The sequence below is a fragment of the Schistocerca cancellata genome, chromosome 9, assembly GCF_023864275.1.
Source record: "Schistocerca cancellata isolate TAMUIC-IGC-003103 chromosome 9, iqSchCanc2.1, whole genome shotgun sequence".
NCBI lineage: Eukaryota > Metazoa > Arthropoda > Insecta > Orthoptera > Acrididae > Schistocerca > Schistocerca cancellata.
The window spans coordinates 477,666,601-477,688,971 of NC_064634.1; the positions used below are offsets into that span (position 1 = coordinate 477,666,601).

General features: G+C 45.6%; 1 protein-coding gene across 1 annotated transcript in view; it reads left to right on the forward strand.

Annotated features, from left to right (window-relative positions):
- LOC126101507 (diacylglycerol lipase-alpha) overlaps positions 1-22,371 on the forward strand; it is a 477,330-nt gene that overhangs the window by 246,433 nt on the left and 208,526 nt on the right. The gene's annotated exons all lie outside the window — the stretch shown is intronic.

A 22,371-nucleotide genomic window follows, 5' to 3' on the forward strand; every position in this document is an offset into this window, starting at 1 on the left:
TCTTTCATCGTGTCAAAAGAATTACAGAACACAACGAGACGGTTTACAACAGTCTCAGAACAAGAAACGACAGACGTTCTTAACAGAACACACATGATATAAAAATAATTTACTTATCTGCAAAAATCGCTTCAATAGCAATGAAATGCAGCCTTGTTCATTAGTATATCTGGCGTGTCAGAAGACAGCTGCTTGAAATCTACACGAATCGGACAAGTGTAAGCAGGACCCGCTCCGTGACGTTCCGTACAAATTTCACTATGCATATAGATAAATAATAGTAATAATAATGACAGTAGTAACTACATGCGGCCCAATGTGCTGGTGCAAGTCTTTAGCTACCTGAGAAGGTGGACCTACGGTTTAACTTGGAATCCCAAATGCCTGTTGTTTCTGGAGACTCCTCACATCGGTTAGAGGTAAAGGCTAAGTTAAAACGGAGACTGAAAAAATTAGTGGTCCAACCGACATTCGATCCCCCATGCTTCACCGCTTTTTTTAGATCATATAAATATATTACAGAAAGTAACCCGCCTGGTTAGCCGCGACGCTAATGCGCTGCTTCCTGGACTCGGGTAGGCGCGCGCCGGCTCCGGATCGAATCCGCCCGCCGGATTAACCAAGAGCGCCGGTGTGCCGGCCAGCCTGGATGTGGTATTTAGGCGGTTTTCCACATCCCTCTAGGTGAATACCGGACTGGTTCCCACGTCCCGCTTCAGTTCCACGACACTCAGACATTCGAAACACATCCGCACTTTTCCTTGATTTGCACTAGACGCAGACAGATGGGGTACTCTGATTCTGTCACGGGGGGTATGGGGTGGCGGCAGGAAGGGCTTCTGGCCACCCCTTCACATTAACATCCCAAATCCGATTTAACCACGCCAACCCCGCTCAAAATGTGATGATGTTTGGTTTGTGGGGCGCTCAACTGCGTGGTTATCAGCGCCCGTACAATTACCCAATCTTTTGCTCAGTCCAATTTCGCCACTTTCCTGGATGATGATGAAATGATGAGGACAACTCAAACACCCAGTCATCTCGAGGCAGGTGAAAATCCCTGACCCCGCCGGGAATCGAACCCGGGACCCCGTGCTCGGGAAGCGAGAACGCTACCGCGAGACCACGAGCGGCGGACGCCCCGCTCAAAATGTGGGACACAGGCGCAAGCGATAGATAGATAGATAGATACTACAGAAAGTTTCAAAATAGCAGAACTTCCACTGTGCAGGCTAGCTTGTGTTTACTTTCTGACAGAGATTAGCAGTCACGTCATGAATTCTGGCGACTGAGAAAACATTCCAGTCGTTGGCCTTTGCAACAAGAATTGCAACAAATATCTTATTTTTAATTAATAAGGTCCATCTTTTAACTAATACTTCCATTCAATGAACAAGAAACTCCAGGGATATTTTTGGAAGTCAAAGGTCTAAAATAATTTGGAAGATGGTGCGTGCGAATCCGCTATCTTTATCTTCACAGTGAACAGCCCACAACGCTATTAACTGTGCTACAATTTCGACATTTTTTTAAAGAATAACGGCAATTTATCGAGTAGTCTATACGTACAGTTAACTTACAGTGAATAAAGATCATAAACATAAGTATGAAAAAGTTTACATATAAGAAAGTAGAATTAATTAGAAAAAGCTCAACAGAAGTCCGTGAATACTTTTGCAGACAGGAAATACATTTTACGAAAAGCAATCAGTAGTTGCGGTTACAGTCAGCTTCAGGCTGTTGGAGACAAAGTGGCCACGGACCGAAACCCGAGGCATGGTCAGAATACCTTCCCCCTCCAGTCACGAGCTGCTGCCTCACGTAACTTCATATGTTTTGTGTGTGTGTTTAAAGTATCTAAAAATAATAGTAATAGAGCAAAAGAAACGAATACGGAGGGAAAACGGAGACAAAAGAGCAGAAGCACAAGGAGTGTAGTAGATCCTGCCGGAACTATCCAACGCCCTGTCTTTGGAAGGTGAGATTCAGCACGTTGACAGAGAGTTCTCGAAATGGGGGCAGCTGCAAGTAGGACCAGTAACCCGCAGATATAAAGTGGCGAAAAGCCAGATGGTCACCCTCACCTTCGCCAGTAACGACAAAGTGTACAATGTGACCAACCAGCCAAATTACCGAATGAGTCTTTGTCCTCGGAAACAAAGAAGTAACCGGCCAAAATCATGGAATATGCAACTTCCACAGAGCGAGTGAGGGAAGCTAATTGCTTCGTGAGCCGGAGACAGTTTCCTAGGCGACCACGACAAGCAAACAGGTGCTGCAGCGCATCTAGGGACGCACACCCACTGCATTCCCCTGTGTCACTGATCCCGATACGATACAGTCTCCCGTGGGGAACGTATGGGGATCGGGAGCTTCAGTTGGCCATTGGCCATTCACAGTCACCAAAGCTGTAATGCCCGTGAACATAACACTCTACGAGTCTCAACAGTAAACCCGATCATCTCCAAAATACGAAGCAGAAAGTCACGGTTTACAGGATCGAGAGCTTCATTAAAATCCAAAACGGCGAAGTCACGAAGGATAGAAGTAACGACAGTAACCGAAATCAAATAACGGAATTGTTCTACAGCGGTAAAAATAGAGTGACCAGGGAGACAACTCTGATACTCGCCGACAGCGACAATCACCAGCAAGGCAGACATCCTCCTGTTTGCCGCCCTCGCCACTGTCCTGTGATCAAAATTCAGTAATGTGAAAAGACGAAAATTATCAACAGTATTACGACCAGTATTTTTAGATACCGACAGAATTTTCCCAACCTTGAATGGAGTGGGCACAACTGCACCCGTCATCACCTCGTTCAACATGGGTGTGACACCCAAGAATGGCCAAAAATGCGCAGAAAATTCCTTTGAGAGCCCATCCACACCTGGCTCTTTGTGAGAAAGGGAAGTAACAATAAGGTCATGTACGTCTTCTGGGTGAAAGGCGGCCAAGATCTCGGTGTTCTGCTCTGGCGTGAGAAAAGTAACTAGGGTCCCAGTAGCCAGGTGGAAAGGGAAGTCGCTAGGTGAATCCACGTCGCAAAGATCCACACAGTACTGATGTTAAGCGAGAAGTACGTCAGGTAACTGTAAGAAAAGTAATGCAATGGCGGCGAGGCCGAGCTGGATGTCGAAGCAGATGGTGTGACGAAGCCAGTTTCTCCAGCAGTAGTGATAGTGGTTTCGATCGCACCCGCAACCCTTCCATCTGTCGCCGCTTCAGCTGCAACAACTTCGCTTTAGTACATCGTAAATCTGCAATCCGCTGGGCGACACTAACCGCATCGCCATACAAGTCGTGCAAAAGAGAACAATAAAATTCATGAGTTTTCCGAAAACCTCTCGCCCTGGCAGCAAAATAACTTTGATAGAGCTTCGGTTTAGACAGGAAATCCATCATTCCAGAGTGGTGGAGCATCTATCAGCGAATCTCACGCATTATGTATCGCTTCATCGAGTGAAGAATCTTCCAAGTGAGTGACATTTAATATAGGCGTGGAACGGAGACGTTTCACTGGTTCCCCATCGAGTTGTAGAGTGGCGGCCAAAACACAGTGTTCAGAAAAACCAGCAAAGACAACGTCGACTGCCAGAATGCAATCAGGCATCCAATCCGATAAATGGAATCGGTAAATCCAGCTACTAGAAGTCGCAGTAACCAACGTCGGCTATTTACACTCCCAAATAACTTTCATGTTCATCGAGTGCACCAGCTCGTCTAAATCTCGACAGTACTTAAATTTGGGAGACTGGTCAACAGGACACAGAACACAGTAAAATCACCACACAACAACAGAGGCCGAAGACTCTTACGTGAAAGATAAATAATCTCCTCGTTATAAAAACATGAACGTTCCACAGTGTGACCAGAAACAGACGGAGCATGTAAGACAACCAAGATGAGGTCTACTCCTATGCCAGATTGAAGAACCTGTACATCAGCACTGGGAATGCCTTCTCGAAAAGCAAGACATTGGCGCCGAATATTCTGACACCACATTAAAAACAGTGCGAAATCCAGGTAGAGGGAAACTGGTAAAACTTCTTGCAGGGACTCTGTATCCACATAGGATTTATAGATAAACTGCCTCACCGAACCAAGGCACAACTCTGATGCCACGACTAACATTTAGTGTGAGAAATTTTTTTTGTGTGCTGAGGTCATCGGTTGCTAGGCCTACACGCTACTACTTAATCGAAATTAAACTAACTTACGCTAAGGACAACACACACACCCATGGCCGAGGGAGGACTCGAACCTCCGACGGGGGAACCGCACGAACCGGGACAGGACGCCTAGACCGCGGGGCCATCCCGCGCGGCAGTTGAGAAATCCAGAATGAGATTTTCACTCTGCAGCGGAGTGTGCGCTGATATGAAACTTCCTGACAGATTAAAACTGTGTGCCGCACCGAGACTCGAACTCGGGACCTTTGCCTTTAGTGGGCAAGTGCTCTACCAACTGGGCTACCCAAGCACGACTCAAGACTTGTCCCCACAGCTTCAGTTCTGCCAGTACCTCGTCTCGTTCGCAGAAGAGCTTCTGTGAAGTTTGGAAGGTACGGGACGAAGTACTGGCAGTACTGATGCTCTGAGGACCGGTCGTGAGTCGTGCTTGGGTAGCTCAGTTGGTAGAGCACTTGCCCGCGATAGGCAAATGTCCCGAGTTCGAGTCTCAGTCTGGCACATAGTTTTAATCTGTCAGAAATGTTTACGTCTGTGCCATCAGAACACAGAAAGAAGAACAGAGGACCATGACCATTCCGTCAGTCGTCCAGTCCATCGTGAACAACGTCCCCGCGAGCGGGAGGTCACAACCGGGCTCAACTGAATCTTTATCCTTCGTTGTTTTGCGGGACGCTGCACGTCGCGGCTGCATACGTAGTGTAACCCGGCTGCGATCAGGGACAGCCTCTGCTGTAGGATCTTGAACCACTTCCCTGTCAGTTTGTGTCTTCCCAAGATCAGGGGCCTGCCGTACAGAAGGGTCACGCCAGAAGGCATGCCGACTCGCTAATCGAGGGCAATAAGAGTGAATCTCTGAGAGACAGCGCGAGACAGCTCTGGAGTAAAAGTTTACGTAAAGGAAGTCGCAATATGCGGCAAATCACAACCTCCATCGCCGAGAGCACACAGAAGAACAGGAGGGCATTGCTGTATTAGTGACTGGATTTCTTCTGGACGCTGCGGACGAGTCCGTCACACACTCGCTCCAGGACGTCTCCAAACGAGCCAGCCCTGCAGCAGCAGGAATACGATATACTGCCTCCCCTCTCCAGGGCCAACTGGTACCGCACCACTGGTACGAGAAACAGACAAACACGGCTCAGGGAAAGGCGGGACAGGCAAAGGCACAACTCATTCATCACCTTCCTGAGTGCGGTGCCGTTTGTGATGCTCAGTTCGAGCCGATGCCTAGCTCGGTCAGAGCCATCGTTGTTGACAGAGATGCAGCACTGTGTACTAAATTTCGAGCCCTTTATACACTGAAGCGCCAAAGACACTTGTATAGGCATGCGTATTCAAATAGAGAGATATGTAAACAGGCAGAATACGGCGCTGCGGTCAGCAACGCCTATTTAAGACAACAAGATCGGTTTCTCGTGCTACATAGGCAGGTTATCAAGATTTCAGTGAGTTTGAACATTGTGTTATAGTCGGTGCATGAATAATGGGACACAGCATCTCTGACGTAGCCATAAAGTGCGGATTTTCGCGTACGACCATTTCACAAGTGTGCCGTGAATATCTGTATCATATAAAATAAGTCCGCCGCTCGTGGTCTCGCGGTAGCGTTCTCGCTTCCCGAGCACGGGGTCCCGGGTTCGATTCCCGTCGGGGTCAGGGATTTTCACCTGCCTCGAGATGACTGGGTGTTTGTGTTGTCCTCATCATTTCATCATCATCCAGGAAAGTGGCGAAATTGGACTGAGCAAAGATTGGATAATTGTACGGGCGCTGATAACCACGCAGTTGAGCGCCCCACAAACCAAACATCATCATCATCATCATCATATAAAATAAATCTCCGACATGGCTGCGGCCGGAAAAAGATCCTGCGAGAACGGGACCAACGATGACTGAAGAGAATCGTTCAGCTTGAGAGAAGTGCAGTCCTTAATCAAATTGCTGCAGATTTTAATGCTGGGCCATCAACAAGTGTCAACGTACTTACCATTCAACGAGACATCATCGATATGGGCTTTCGGAGCCGAAAGCCCACTCGTGTACCCTTGATGACTGCACGACACAAAGCTTTACGCGTCGCCTGGGCCCGTCAACACCGACATTGGACTGTTGATTACTGGAAACGTGTTGCCTGCTCGGACGAGTCTCGTTTTAAATCGTTTCGAGCGGCTGGACGTGTATAGGTATGGAGTCAACCTCGTGAATCCATGCATCCTTCATGTCAGCAGGGGATTGTTCAAGCTGGTGGAGGCTCTGTGATGGTGTGGGGCGTGTGCAGTTGGATTGATATGTGACCCCTGATACGCGTAGGTACAAGTCTGACAGGTGACATGTACGTCTGCATCCTGTCTGATCACCTTCATCCATTAGTGTCCATTCCGACGGATTTGGCCAATTCCAGCTGGACAATGCGACACCGCACACGTCCGGAATTGCTACAGAGTGACTCCAGGAACACTCTTCTGAGTTTAAACTTTTCCGCTGGCCTCCCCAGACATGAAAATTATTGAGGATATCTGGGGTGCCTTCCAACATGCTGTTCAGAAGATATCTCCACCCTCTCGGACAGCCGTGCAGGATTCATAGTTTCAGTTCCCTCCAGCACTAGTTCAGACATTAGTCGAGTCAATGCCAAGTCGAGCTGCGGCCTGCTCGCCGAATCCCTACACGGCATTTGGCAGGTGTACCAGATTTTTGGCTCTTCAGGGTCGAAGAACGACGCAAAATAACAAACAGAAACGACGCTTTTATTCAAAGAGAATAATGGCACCGAAGTCACTGCGATTCAAGATAGTCCCCTTGGGATTGCAAAACTCGAAACGTAATTCTTCATAGCGTGTGTGTGGTACCGACATACGGCAACGCACGCTCGTGACGTGCTCCCATGCTGGCCACAAGCTTGGGAAGGAGTTCTCGTGGTACGGTGTTCCACTCCTCCACCAGCGCAGTCGACAAGTGCGGATGTGCTGCGGTACATCTCCCCGACCCAGCCCACACGTGCTCGGTGGGATTAAACTGGGGGAACGCGCAGGCCGGCCTATTCGCCGGATATCCTCTCGTTCCAAAAGCTTCCCCGCCTGCGCTCTTCGGTGCGGTCGCGTATTGCCGTCCATAAAAATGAAGTCAGGGGCGATTGCTCTCTCGAAAAGACACACTTGGAGAAGGCGTACAGTCTCACAATAGCATTACCGATGACCGTTTTCAAAGATACAGGTGTCAGTACGTCCGTGCAGCGTTATGCCATACAACACAGTAACACTTGGGCCGGCGGTACAACCATGTGTGACCATGTTTCTGAGCGCATTACTTGTTCCCACCTCTCGCCATATGATAGTACGTCCAGAATCACTACTCAGGTTTATGTGCTCTGATTCAAGAAGAGCACCCGACCCTAGTCGTTGCTATCCCAGTCCCTGTGATCTCGGTACCATTGCAAAAAGTGACTCTGACGTGCTGGTGCCATTGGAACACGACATACTGGTCATCGGGCAGTCCCATGACACTGTGGGTCGTGAGACTGCGCACCTCGCTGTCCTGTTCAAATTTATTGCCCTCGCGTCTGTTGCATGATGTAGCGGACAAAATGGCTCTGAGCACTATGGGACTTAACATCTGAGGTCATCAGTCCCTTAGCTACTTAAACCTAACTAACCTAAGGACATCACACACATCCATTCCCGAGGCAGGATTCGAACCTGCGACCGTAACGGTCGCGCGGTTCCAGATTGAAGCGCCTAGAACCGCTCGATCACTCCGGCCGGCCGATGTAGCGTACATCTGGCGCCGTTGTTGACTGCGATAGACCGCCTCCTCTCATTTGGACAGCAGTGACACTGGTTAGGAAGCCACCCTATGCACCGCAAACATTCCTGCGGGTAATACTAAACTCCTGGGTTACACGCATCACACTTCGTCCTTCCTCCAGTTTCCTGATTGTTCTTCCTCGTGTGAAGGCGTCCAAATGTCTTAACAAAATCTCAGTTTTCAAGCCTCGTCAGTTCGAATAAAGTCTATAGCTTTCGACGGCTACCTCCACTGTCGTTGTCAGGAGTAAATCCACTGACTGCCGCAGTTGCCGCGGTTTCCAGATTGCAGCGTCTGCCACCAATCGTCGAGGGCCAAAACGACGCATGTGCGGAAGCCGCGTAGGGCAGCTCGTAGCAGCTCCGGCCTGCCGCTGGACCGTTCTCCCGTGAGAAACACATACTGTGTCGCGCACGTCACAGCACGTGACACTGCAGATCTTAACGGCCGAAAGCGAGTAACTGCTTCAGACGAGTTTAATAATTCTTGACTGCGCGTTTGAAAAAATTAAGACCTTGAGGGTATACCTTTTCAATTAAATATTGATTTCCTGTGTGCCCTACACTGAGCCGAGCGTTCCCGAAATGTGGCGGACAAGCCTACTAGTGTGACGTCACAACTACATTGCACGGCCCCTACACCTCGTTGGCCCCGCGCTGGAACGAGTGACGTCAGGTAGCGCGAGGGGCCAGTGAAACTGCAGCTTCCGCCTCCCTGCAAACTCCGTCATTGCTTCGACATCCAAATCCGGCTCCCGTGTCCTACTAGGTGTGTACCCCTGGTCTCGTTTAAAATTTTCGCTGTGTATTCTAGTCGCAGCCACCTCCTTTATAACGGAACCCCAGTATGTTACACATGAGTCAAGACTCTCGTGTTGTGAAACTGTATTTTAGGTCCGTTTTCCAGGCAATGCTCAGCTATGGCCGACTTGTCAAGCTTCACTACAACGCTCTGCGACTATGCGAATAATTTGACCTACATACTTGCTGTCGTATTCGCAAGGAACATCATACACACCGGGAACACGTAGGACAATCAACATCTACATCTGCATCCATACTCCGCAAGCCACCTGACGGTGTGTGGCGGAGGGTACCTTGAGTACCTCTATCGGTTCTCCCTTCTATTCCAGTCTCGTATTGTTCGTGGAAAGGATTGTCGGTATGCTTCTGTGTGGGCTCTAATCTCTCTGATTTTATCCTCATCGTCTCTTCGCGAGATAGGTATGTTCTCGAAACTTCAACAAAAGTCCGTACCGAGCTACTGAGCGTCTCTCCTGCAGAGTCTTCCACTGGAATTTATCTATCATCTCCGTGACGCTTTCGCGATTACTAAATGATACTGTAACGAAGCGCTCTGTTCTCCGTTGGATCTTCTCTATCTCTTCTATCAACCCTATCTGGTACGGATCCCACACCTCTGAGCCGTATTCAAGCAGTGGGCGAACAAGTGTACTGTAACCTACTTCGTTTTTTTTTCGGACTGCATTTCCTTAGAATTCTTCAAATGAATCTCAGTCTGGCATCTGCTTTAACGACGATTAATTTTATATGGTCAATCCATTTTAAACCACTCCTAATGCCTACTCCCAAATAATTTATGGAATTAACTGCTTCCAGTTGCTGCCCTGCTATGTTGTAGCTAAATGATAAAGGATCTTCCAAAAAATGTTCAAATGTGTGTGAAATCTTATGGGACTTAACTGCTAAGGTCATCACTCCCTAAGCTTACACACTACTTAACCTAAATTGCCCTAAGGACAAACACATACACCCATGCCCGAGGGAGGACTCAAACCTCCGCTTGGACCAGCCGCACAGAAAAGGATCTTTGTTTCTATGTATTCGCAGTACATTACACTTGTCTACATTGAGATTCAACTGACATTCCCTGCACCATGCGTCAACTCGTTGCAGATCCTCCTGCATTCCAGAACAATTTTCCATTGTTACAACCTCTCGATATACTACAGCATCATCCGCAAAAAGCCTCTGTGAACTTCCGATGTGGTCTGTAACAGCATATCTCGTATGTTGGGGGCGGGCCGGAACACTCGTCTCAGTCCATCCATCTGCAGCACACGTCCTAACACGCTGCTCATTGCCTCATAGTATGGCAGGACAGCATATGGCTCGGCGTCTTGCGCCGAATCGCAAGGCGTCCTTCTTCAGTGGCACCTGAAAGCGTTTGCAATGTCTCTTGCTATCACTGTTCTCTCCGAAACGTGTCTCAAATGCTGCAGTGCAAACTGTAGACAGTGGTCGTCAGAAATAACTTTGGCTCTGTGAAGTAACGTGTTCAGGACCGCTTTCTCATGTACAGGGTAGTGGAAGCTAGTGGTGTTCAAGTATCGATTAGTGTGCGTCGGTTTCCTGTACACTGTATGCCTCTGGCTTCCGCTCAGCTGAAACATCCAAGAACGGAAGCTCGCCATCCTTGTCCATCCTTCTTCATGTTACAAGGGGACACCACCACGTTTGGAACGCAGATTTACTTCAAACTCCGTACACTCGTAGTACTCCGTTAGGACAACAAAATGTGTAAGCAGTTGCGCGTACTCCTGAAGCGTTATTGAGAAAATCGCAAGATAATTTCGGTCGTCAAATATATACCTGCGCGTGGCCGCTTTTACCATGAAGCGGCGGCAGCTGAGTGGATGCCGGCACGGTAGCTCAGCGTGTTCGGGCAGAGGGTTAATCGATCAACAACGAACTTAAACGGATGTCTTACGACGTCCGCCCCGAGCAGATGCGGCGAACTAAAGCGAACAAAATGAGATTAAAAAAAAAAAAAAAGTGGGTAGCGTTCAAGCCCCGTAATCGCTGGATCGTTGGATCGAGTCCCGTTCGTCAGTTTTTTTTATTTCTAACACAGTCATTTTCTTTACTATTTGCATTACAATTGATATAATGGGAAAAATACGTGTAATCGGGTTAACTTTTATTAAATTTACAATTTCATCTGGCAATCTACAAATTTTTACTATCACAAATAATATAATATTCATAACTATCTACTAGTAAACGACCAAACACGTAAAGTGATACGGAAAATGAATGCTTGTCCGAGTCTTCAAAATCGTTTGTATTTAATCGAAAGAGAACGAGAAATCGCTTCTCGTGAAGACGCTATTAAAATACACTCGATACTGCATGATCAATTATCAGCGCCGATATTTGAGGAAATGCTGCGTTATGCATGGTTTGCTTCCAAATTATCGGCTGAAAGAGAGATTTTTGAAAATGTTAACGAGGTTTGTTTTTCCACGCAAAGCCTCAAAAGACCTTGCGTATGCAGAAACAGCATTTAATTAATGCAGCAGATGCCGTTTAACTTTGTTTTCCATGTTTTTAGGAAAAATACCATCCTGCCATTGTAATCGTAATGTCGAAAGCGACGATTAATTGTACATCTTTCGAAAACCGTCTGTGCCGGTCAAAACTTGGAGGTAACGAGTAATTTCGGGCTCCTTCCAGGCATAAGGGATTTCTCATACATTTTCAGTATCACTTTATGCGTTAGTTCGCTTACAAGTCGATAGTTATGAATATTATATTATTTGTGATAATAAAAATTTGTAAACTGCCAAATAACATTGTAAATTTAATAAAAGTTAATCCGATTACACACCGAGCGAGGTGGCGCAGTGGTTAGCACACTGGACTCGCATTCGGGAGGACGACGGTTCAATCCCGTCTCCAGCCATCCTGATTTAGGTTTTCCGTGATTTCCCTAAATCGTTTCAGGCAAATGCCGGGACGGTTCCTTTGAAAGGGCACGGCCGATTTCCTTCCCCATCCTTCCCTCACCCGAGCTTTCGCTCCGTCTCTAATGACCTCGTTGTCGACGGGACGTTAAACAACACTAGACCCAATCCGATTACACGTATTTTTCCCATTATATCAATTGTAATATAAATAGTAAAGAAAATGACTGTGTTAAAAACAAAAAAAGAAGAGCTGACGAACGGGACTCGTTCCAGCGATCCAGCACTTAAACGGTACCCACTCGGCTGCCGCCGCTTCCTGGTAAACACGGCCGCGCACAGGTGTGTATTTGATGACCGAAATTATCTTGCGATTTTCTCAGTAACGCTTGAGAAGTACGCGCTACTGCTTACACATTTTGTTGTCCCAGTGGAGTACTACGAGTGTGCGAAGTTTGAAGTAAATCCGCGTTCCAAACGCCGTGGCCTCCCCTTGGTAGTGGAGGTGTTGTCTGTGGGCCACGTTACAATGGAGAACATCACCACAGGGCACCGGAACTGCTCGTCGATCCACACACGCTGTCTTTTCCCATTCCTTTTGCTACGTCGAGTTCAGCACTGGAGTTATAGTGACGCCATGTGAGGTCCTACTTTCTGTACACGACTGGGAGACCTTCGCCAATATCCTCCCGCTGCGTGATAAACTTCTACCGAGTGGGTAAGACGTCATGCTACTGCATCTAGCTCGCGCTTAAGTTCGCCGCGGCGACCGCATCGTGCCTCAGCAAACTGACATCTCTTCCTCAGTGGCGGGCTTTCTGTGGCTCGTTCTTTTGTAGCGGGAGGGTGACAGTGCCCCCACATATCCTGTGTTTACGGGCCATAAAAGTAAGCCATCTGTCATCCGCTGTGACCTGTCCGCAGAAAAACGTCCGCCGCGAAGCTCGCGTCGGCCATTACTCCACCCTGTTGCTTCTCTCGGAGGCTCTCCGCGGAAGGATGAAAGAATTTGGGCTTCCGGGTCAAGAGGGAACAGTTGGTGATGGATGGTTGTCGATGCGGACCCGTAAACAACAGCGGTGGCTGCCGCGGCATCGGCGATTGAGTCTGGGATCTTCTGTAGTAACCTCTTTATGTCGTTTGGGACTGTGCAGAAAGAGAAATTAAGCACAAAAGGGCAAAAATCGAAAGAAGAAGTAGAAGATGTATGTCAACATATGAAGGGCTTATTTCAATAGTGGTATAAGTCCATAACCTCCACTTTTCTGATTATAGTGCTTCTGACATTAATGATCCAAACAAACAGAAAGAAAGGTTCGCCGGCCAGGGTGGCCGAGCGGTTCTACGCGCTACAGTCTCGAACCACGCGACCGCTACGGTCGCTGGTGAGAATCCTGTCTCGGGCATGCATGTGTGTGATGTCCTTAGGTTAGTTAGGTTTAAGTAGTTCTAAGTTCTAGGGGACTGATGACCTCAGATGTTAAGTCCCATAGTGCTCAGAGCCATTTGAACCATTTGAACCAAAGAAAGGTTCATCTCTAGCAAGAAGCCATATGCTTCAATATTTCTGGTATCTCAACTGCAGATTTTTCAGCGCTCATTTAACTTTAGGACTCTGTATCTTAAAATGAACAGAAATGGACTTGTACCACTATTGAAATAAGTCCTTCATATATGTTGTAATCATTTCCCATTTTGGCAGTAATGGTTTCTGAGAGTATATTATAAAGACGTTTAGCGTAACGGGATGTTTCAGGTCTAATAGGAAATACGAGTAAATGCCTGATTCTTTAAAGAATACAACTCCTATGTGCAGCGCGGGATTAGCCGAGCGATCTAAGGCGCTGCAGTCATGGACTGTGCGGCTGGTCCCGGCGAGGTTCCCTCGGGCATGGGTGTGTGTGTGTTTGTCCTTAGGATAATTTAGGTTCAGCAGTGTGTAAGCTTAGGGACTGATGACCTTACCAGTTAAGTCTCATAGGATTTCACACACATTTGAACCTTTTTTCCTACGTGTGTAACAGCTTCAAACGTCTGATTACTTTACAAATGCGTTGATGTGTTAAATATTTGAATTCGAGCATGTAAACGAGAAAAAGTTTAAGAAAGGTTTACAATCATGCTTAAAGTTCCTTGCAATTCACTAAATTCCCTCATTACAAAACACTGGATTAATATGGTTTGGATAATTTGCGCTCCATTTAAGCCAAAGTTCCTTTTTCAAGCGTCTCAATGTTTACGACGTCACATCTCTTGATCTATGTGTCGTAGAATCATATCACTTTGCAGGTAAATTTAATGATGTATGTTGATACTATCTGCAAAGTGCGTTATTTATAGGGTTAGTAGTAAATAAGTAAAAAATTAAAACGTCATGTGTGATGTCCAAGTTTTTTTACTGGGCGCGATTTTAGCAGAAGATAATTCTTCTCACATCTAAATGATCATGACGTGATATCTCCTAACTAGGTTCCGTACCGTACAATGATACAATTTTGCAATTAAATTCAGTGGTGTACGTACATACTGCCTTGCGAGTAGTCATTAGTAAAGAAGTAATAAAGTAAAACGTAATGTCTGATGCTGAAGTTTTAATGCATGAGCAGCGAATAGGGAGTAACCGCTAAACTTTTTTTTATTTCATCACTTTTTGCTGGTTGTCAGGACGTAACAGTTTTGCGAAGGTTTTGTTGGAATTAGCTAAGTGCTCTCATTCTCAAATACTGGATGAATAAAATTCCGTGTATCTGCGTGTCGCCAGTCCGGCTTTCTCACAACACTCCCCCATCCCCCCCGCCCCCCCTCCTCCCCCCCCACACACACACATGCACAATACTTATGGTATTGTCGTACAATTTTAACAGACGATTACACCTCTTAACGAGTAGAAAGGTGGAAGGAGTATATAGAGGGTATACACAAGGGCGATGTACTTGAGGGCAATATCATGGAAATGGAAGAGGATGTAGATGAAATGGGAGATATGATACTGCGTGAAGAGTTTGACACAGCACTGAAACACCCAAGTCGAAACAAGGCCCCGGGAGTAGACAACATTCCATTAGATTTACTGACAGCCTTACGAGAGCCAGTCCTGACAAAACTCTACCATCTGGTGAGCAAGATGTATGAGACAGGCGAAATACCCTCAGACTCCCAAAGAAAGCAGGTGTTGACAGATGTGAAAATTACCGAACTATCAGTTTAATAAGTCACAGCTGCAAAATACTAACGCGAATTCTTTACAGACGAATGGAAAAACTGGTAGAAGCCGACCTTGGGGAAGATCAGTTTGGATTCCGTAGATATATTGGAACACGTGAGGCAATACTGACCCTAAGACTTATCTTAGAAAATAGATTAAAGAAAGGCAAACCTATGTTTCTACCATTTGTAGACTTAGAGAAAACTTTTGAAAACGTTGACTGGAATACTCTCTTTCAAATTCTTAAGGTGGCAGGGGTAAAATACAGGGAGCGAAAGGCTATTTACAATTTGTACAGAAACCAGATGGCAGTTATAGGAATCGAGGGACATGAAAGGGAAGCAGTGGTTGGGAAGGGAGTCAGACAGGGTTGCAGCCTCTCCCCGATGCTATTTAATCTGTATATTCAGCAAGCAGTAAAGGGAGCAAAAGAAAAATTCGGTTTAGGAATTAAAATCCATGGAGAAGAAAAAAAACTTTGAGGGTTGCCGATGACATTGTAATTCTGTCAGACAACAAAGGACTTGGAAGAGCAGCTGAACGGAATGGACAGTGCCTTGAAAGGAGGATATAAGATGAACGCCAACAAAAGCAAATCGAGGATGATGGAATGTAGTCGAATTAAGTCAGGTGATGCTGAGGGAATTAGATTAGGAAATGAGACACTTAAAGTAGTAAAGAAGTTTTGCTATTTGGGGAGCAAAATAACTGACGATGGTCGAAGTAGAAAGGATATAAAATGCAGACTGGCAATTGCAAGGAATGCAGTTCTGAAGAAGAGAAATTTGCTAACATCGAGTACAGATTTAAGTGTCAGGAAGTCGTTTCTGAAAGTATTTGTATGGAGTGTAGCCATGTATGGAAGTGAAACATGGACGATAAATAGTTTGGATAAAAAGAGAACAGAAGCTTTCGAAATGTGGTTCTACAGAAGAATACTGAAGATTAGATGGGCAGATCGCATAACTAATAAGGAGATATTGAATAGAATTGGGGAGAAGAGGAGTTTGTGGCACAAGTTGACTAGAAGAAGGGATCGGTTGGTAGGACATGTTCTGGGGCATCAAGGGATCACCAATTTCGTATTGGAGGGCAGCGTGGAGGGTAAAAATCGTAGAAGGAGACCAAGAGATCAGTACACTAAGGAGATTCAGAAGGATGTAGGTTGCAGTAGGTACTGGGAGATGATGAAGCTTGCACAGGATAGAGTACCGTGGAGAGCTGCATCAAACCAGTCTCAGGACTAAAGACCACAACAACAACAACAACGAGTAGATTACGACACCATCTTAAATTTTTTAATTCGGCCAATAATTACGAGAAATACTGAGAATCAAAATTTTGTTGTTCGTGGAGGCTGTTAGATAAGGCAACCTGTAACTGGAACCGCGTTCTAGGATAGTGGGTTAGTTATATACATTTTAGGAAGTCGTGGTGTACGCTAACTGTGATCAAGCATTGCGCATAACATACATCCAATTTATATCGATTACAGAGAACAGCACTGTTATAATGTAACCCAAACAAACACAGAAAACATCACGAAAAGGCAAATTAAGTGATAAAGAGAGCTGGGCTACAGAGAGGTGCAGCGACTGTCTTCATACGAAAGCTGGACAAGAGCAGAAGTGATTAGCAGACAAGATAACACGGCAGACAGTATATTTAACTCGTACTTCTCCAATCGAATGAAAGTTCATTACAAGTAATGCAGCAAGAAACCGAGTCCAGCTATCACAATGTCAGCAAGCAAGTGTCCTGCTGTGCTAACACGGGAAACTCCCCATCGTATCCACCTCAGATTTAGTGGTAATATCGCCAGTAGATAGCCCGTCAAAAACTGTGTTCAGCAAGGGTGAAAACGGGAAGAGGATGCAGCGAACTGTGAAAAAAAGAAGCAAAATAGAAACAGTGAAGTTTGAATAGCCCGGCGTTGGACTCGGAAGGGGGATTCCTTGTTCAACCCTCCTTCGTGCCTCATATTTTATTTCCACAAAATTGTGAGCTTATTAACGTATCTGTTCGCTGTATTCAAATTTGTTTATGTATCGTGGTATAACGTCCGTTTGCAACAGTGAGGTGTAAGTAAGAGTCCTCCAGACGTATGCACCTATTTCTTCTACACAAGGAAGTTTTGGGTCTTGAATTCCTTTGTTGTAACATAGTTCACACCCGTTTATTTGGTATTTTCATTTCTGTAAGAACTATATGAGGCATCTTGCTTGCTTTCACTATTCATTACATTTACCTGCAACGGTAATATGTTCTTACCACATGGCTGATATTCTATAACCAACATTACAGTGTAACAAATACCAAGACTACAGAAGGAGAACAGGCACGTCAAAGATGAACGGAGAGTTCATAATTTTGTGAAAAAATGGGACACGAAAGAGATTTGAACATGGATCTCTTTGCAGTCTAGCACCGTGACCACACATGCACGACTCCGTGTTACGTCTTGTGCTTCCACCGTTCGCTGTTTCTATCTTGCTTCTTTTTTCACACTTCATTGCACCTTCTTCCTGTTTCCATGCCTGATCTGTTTTCAGGTTTTGAGGGGCTATCCACTAAATCTGTGGAGGGTGGGGTGGGGTGTTTGTCTTGTAAGCAAACATAAACATAGCCAAAGCCTTGCAGACAAACAAAAATTACACGAAGCGAAATGTAGTGTGAGGAGGGCTATGGGAGATGCGTTCAATGAATTCGAAAGTAAAGTTCTATGTACTGACTTGGCAAAAAATCCTAAGAAATTTTGGTCCTACGTCAAAGCGTTAGGTGGATCAAAACAAAATGTCCAGACACTCTATGACCAAAATAGTACTGAAGCAGAGGATGACAGACTAAAGGCCGAAATACTAAATGTCTTTTTCCAAAGCTGTTTCACAGAGGAAGACTGCACTGTAGTTCCTTCTCTAGATTGTCGCACAGGTGACAAAATGGTAGATATTGAAATATATGACAGAGGGATAGAAAAACAAATTAAAATCGCTCAAAAGAGGAAAGGCCACTGGACCTGATGGGATACCAGTTAGATTTTACACAGAGTACGCGAAGGAACTTGCCCCCTTCTTGCAGCGGTGTACCGTACGTCTCTAGAAGAGTGTAGCGTTCCAAAAGTTTGGAAAATGCACAGGTCATCCCCGTTTTCAAGAAGTAACATCAAACAGATGTGCACAACTATAGACCTATATCTGTAACAGTTGTAGAATTTTGGAACAGGTATTATGTTCGAGTATAATGACTTTTCTGGAGACTAGAAATCTACTCTGCAGGAATCAACATGGGTTTCTAAAAAGGCGATCGTGTGAAACCCAGCTCGCGCTATTAGTCCACGAGACTGAGAGGGCCATAGACACGGGTTCCCAGGTAGATGCCTTGTTTCTTGACTTCCGCAAGACGTTTGATACAGTTCCCCAAAGTCGTTTAATGAACAAAGTAAGAGCATATGGACTATCTGACCAATTGTGCGATTGGATTGAAGAGTTCCTAGATAACAGAACGCAGCATGTCATTCTTAATGGAGAGATGTCTTCCGAAATAAGAGTGATTTCAGGTGTAGCGCAGGTGAGTGTCGTAGGACCGTTGCTATTCACAATATATATATATGACCTTGTGGATAACATAGGAAGTTGACTGAGGCTTTTTACGGATGATGCTGTAGTATATCGACAGGTTATAACAATGGAAAATTGTACTGAAATGCAGGAGGATCTGCAACAAATTGACGCATAGTGCAGGAAATGGCAATTGAATCTCAATGTACACAACTGTAATATGCTGCGCATGCGTAGAAAGAAAGATCCTTTATCATTTAGGTACAATATAGCAGGTCAGCAACTGGAAACAGTTAATTCCATAATTATCTGGGAGTAGGCATTAGGATGGATCTAAAATGGAATGGCCATATAAAATTAATCGTCGGTAAAGCAGATGTCAGACTGAGATTCATTGGAGGAATCCTAAAGAAATGCAGTCCGAAAACAAAGGAAGTATGTTACAGTACACTTATTCGCCCACTGCGTGAATACTGCTCACCGGAGTGGGATCCGTAACAGATAGGGTTGATAGGAAAGATAGGGAAGATCCAACGGATAGCAGCGCGCTTCGTTGCAGGATCATTTAGTAATCTCGAAAGCGTTACGGAGATGATAGATAAACTCCCGTGGAAGACTCTGCAAGAGAGACGCTCAGTAGCTCAGTACGGGCTTTTGTTGAAATTTAGAGAACATACCTTCACCGAGGAGTCAAGCAGTGTATTGCTCCCTCCTACGTATATCTCGTGAAGAGACCATGAGGATAAAATCAGAGACATTAGAGCCCACACAGAGGCATACCGACAATCGTTCTTTCCACGAACAATACGAGACTGGAATAGAAGGGAGAACCGATAGAGGTACTCAAGGTACCCTCCGCCACACACGGTTAGGTGGCTTGCGGAGTATGGATGTAGATGTAGATGAACGATGGAGTCGTTGGTAAGAGGCTGCAAGTGGTTTGAGTGGCTGTCGCTGGCCGTCCTGTGTTACAGCAGCAGGAGGCACCCATGGTACGTACATAGCCGTTGCAGGTGTAGCCCAGCGTGTGTGCACCATTGGGTCCACCAGACCCTGCGCGACTACTGTCGGCGTCAGAGGGGAACTTGCTGTCAGTTACCAACTGTGACACCCGTGGAATGATATCAATATGTAATACCACAAGTTTTCATAAATTCCACCTCCTGTCGAATTCTCTTGACACTACCACGTGTGGCTCTCCTGCTGTCATCTTGGTATGCACTGTTCGTAAGCAGAACGATTTTCTGGTGTTTACTTTTTCTTTTTTTTTGAAGACTTCAAAAATTGTTCAAATGGCTCTGAGCACTATGGGACTTAACATCTACGGTCATCAGTCCCCTAGAACTTAGAACTACTTAAACCTAACTAACCTAAGGACATCACACAACGCCCAGTCATCACGAGGCAGAGAAAATCCCTGACCCCGCCGGGAATCGAACCCGGGCGCGGGAAGCGATAACGCTACCGCACGACCACGAGCTGCGGACTTGAAGACTTTGCCTTTCTGCCATCCTGTCAGGCCAAAATCTAAACTGTATGATCCGGTGACTTCAATGGTTAAGAAACGTGATCCTTTCTATCGATGTGTCTTCCAAGGAATGCTGGGTTTAGACGACTAGAATTTTCCGGATCTTCCTAGTGCTGGAAGAATGTCGTTGACAAGGCAATCTGTTCCATTAGAACTAGAAGTTCGTTTTCTGGAAAATATAGGCAACGCGGCCCTGTAAGACGATGCGGCAAAACAAAAGGCCCAATCAACTGGTAGTAATCACATCGCACAACACATTTACGGAGAAGCGTTCCTGAAAATGTGTCTCCACAAACGGTTTTCGACGGGACCACCGATGTGACTTACTGGTGTCGTTGATGTCATCTCTAGTGAAAGTGGCTTCATCAGTAAACAATAGTACTTGGGTTGCTCGTCGATCTGCAGTTAGCCAACGATAAAATTCGTATCCTCTACCTTCATATCTTAGAAGTACTGAATCCGCTTTAAATGATGAAGATACAGGCCTTTTTATGCAGTATCGGTCACTTTCTTGTATGTGGAACACCGATACGTGTAGAAATTCTGCACGAGTTTGTTGGAGGATTACGTTCCGCTAACTAACTAACATCTTTTACTTGATCCACACACTGTTCATCCGTACGTCCGGATGGGCACTGCACAAGTCTCACCCTGCTCACTGTGGAGGCGGATAAACACTCTTGAAAATGGTACTCTGTGGTTAGGTAGCATTCCCATTGAAAGAGCCGTACACAAGTAATATATAGGCCTACTCAGCATTTGTAAATACGTGCCGCATGATTAAAAATTCACCAATAAATCACAGTCAGAATTGAGAAATTCAGTTACGTAAACTCAGACACTACTTCACAACTTGAACTCCAAAATAATTACGATAAATAGCTCCATATAAATTGGAATACCAACACGTGAAATGAAAACTTATGTGTGTAACTATCTGTACCTCTGCAACAAGCGAAAATACGTCACATGTTGTATGCAAGGTTTCATTCGGATTAGTCTACCCTACCACTTCCAGAATAATGTAAGGAAAAGACAGATTGCTACTTACCGTAAAGATGACACGTTAAGCAGCGGACAGGCACCATTAAGACACTTGCACATTACTTTTGGGCCACAGCCGTCGTCAGAACAAGAAAGTGAAACACACACACACACACACACACACACACACACACACACACACACACACAAATTCATTCAGATAAGCAAGCACACCTCATGCAAACACGACCATCATCTCCGGCAGTTCAGACCAGAATGCATTCTAGTCCGAGCTGCCGGAAGCCGGTATCCTTTCGATTCTTCCCGATGTACCAGCAGGAATAGTTGGTGGCAAGTTGTTGGGTGAACTAAACTGATGTTCAGCAGACATTCTAGTGCAGGTTGGGAAACTGAGCATATCAGTGGAAGTAATTCAGCTGACTTGCTTTAGTTCCGAATTGGACTCGTATTTCGAAGAATGCCGGCCGGAGTGACCGAGCGGTTAAAGGCGCTACAGTCTGGAACCGCACGACCGCTACGGTCGCAGGTTCGAATCCTGCCTCGGGCATGGATGTGTGTGATGTCCTTAGGTTAGTTAGGTTTAAGTAGTTCTAAGTTCTAGGGGACTTATGACCACAGCAGTTGAGTCCCATAGTGCTCAGAGCCATTTGAACCATTTTTCGAAAAACGGACGTTCAATAAATACAAAAAGTGAAGCAGGTGGTATCTTCATTTCTTGATTATTGTCACGTTCCGGCACAGGTCCGTCACGAAAGTGGATACTGGTGTAGACTGCTTTCATCCACAAGTTAGGTCTACCAAGTCGCCTTCATTCGAGTGAGAAGGAAGTTGCTTTGCACAGGTGAGTCTAGGACGAAGAGGAGCGATCGTGATTGATAGGATATGAAAACGGGTTGCAATCATTTACGTACTACAGTCAGGTTCCTTTGAGAGTATGCTGACACAATAGCTCCACACTTAGGAATTACATAGATCAGTGCGCTTTTCGAAAGATTCACATGTAAAGATTGGACTGTTGTACACGTCACACTAATACCGAAGAAAGGAAATAGTAGTAATCCGCTGAATTACAGACCCATATCGCTAACGTTGATTTTCAGGAGGATTCTGGAACATACACTGTGTTCGAACATTTTGAATTACCTTATAGAAAACGATTTATTGGCAAATAGCACGAATTCAAAAAATATCGTTCTTGTGAAACATAAATAGCTCTTTATACTCACGAAGTAATCATTATTTATTTTAGAAGGCTTTTCATTGTTGTTGTTGTTGTGGTCTTCAGTCCTGAGACTGGTTTGATGCAGCTCTCCATGCTACTCTATCCTGTGCAAGCTTCTTCATCTCCCAGTACCTACTGCAACCTACATCCT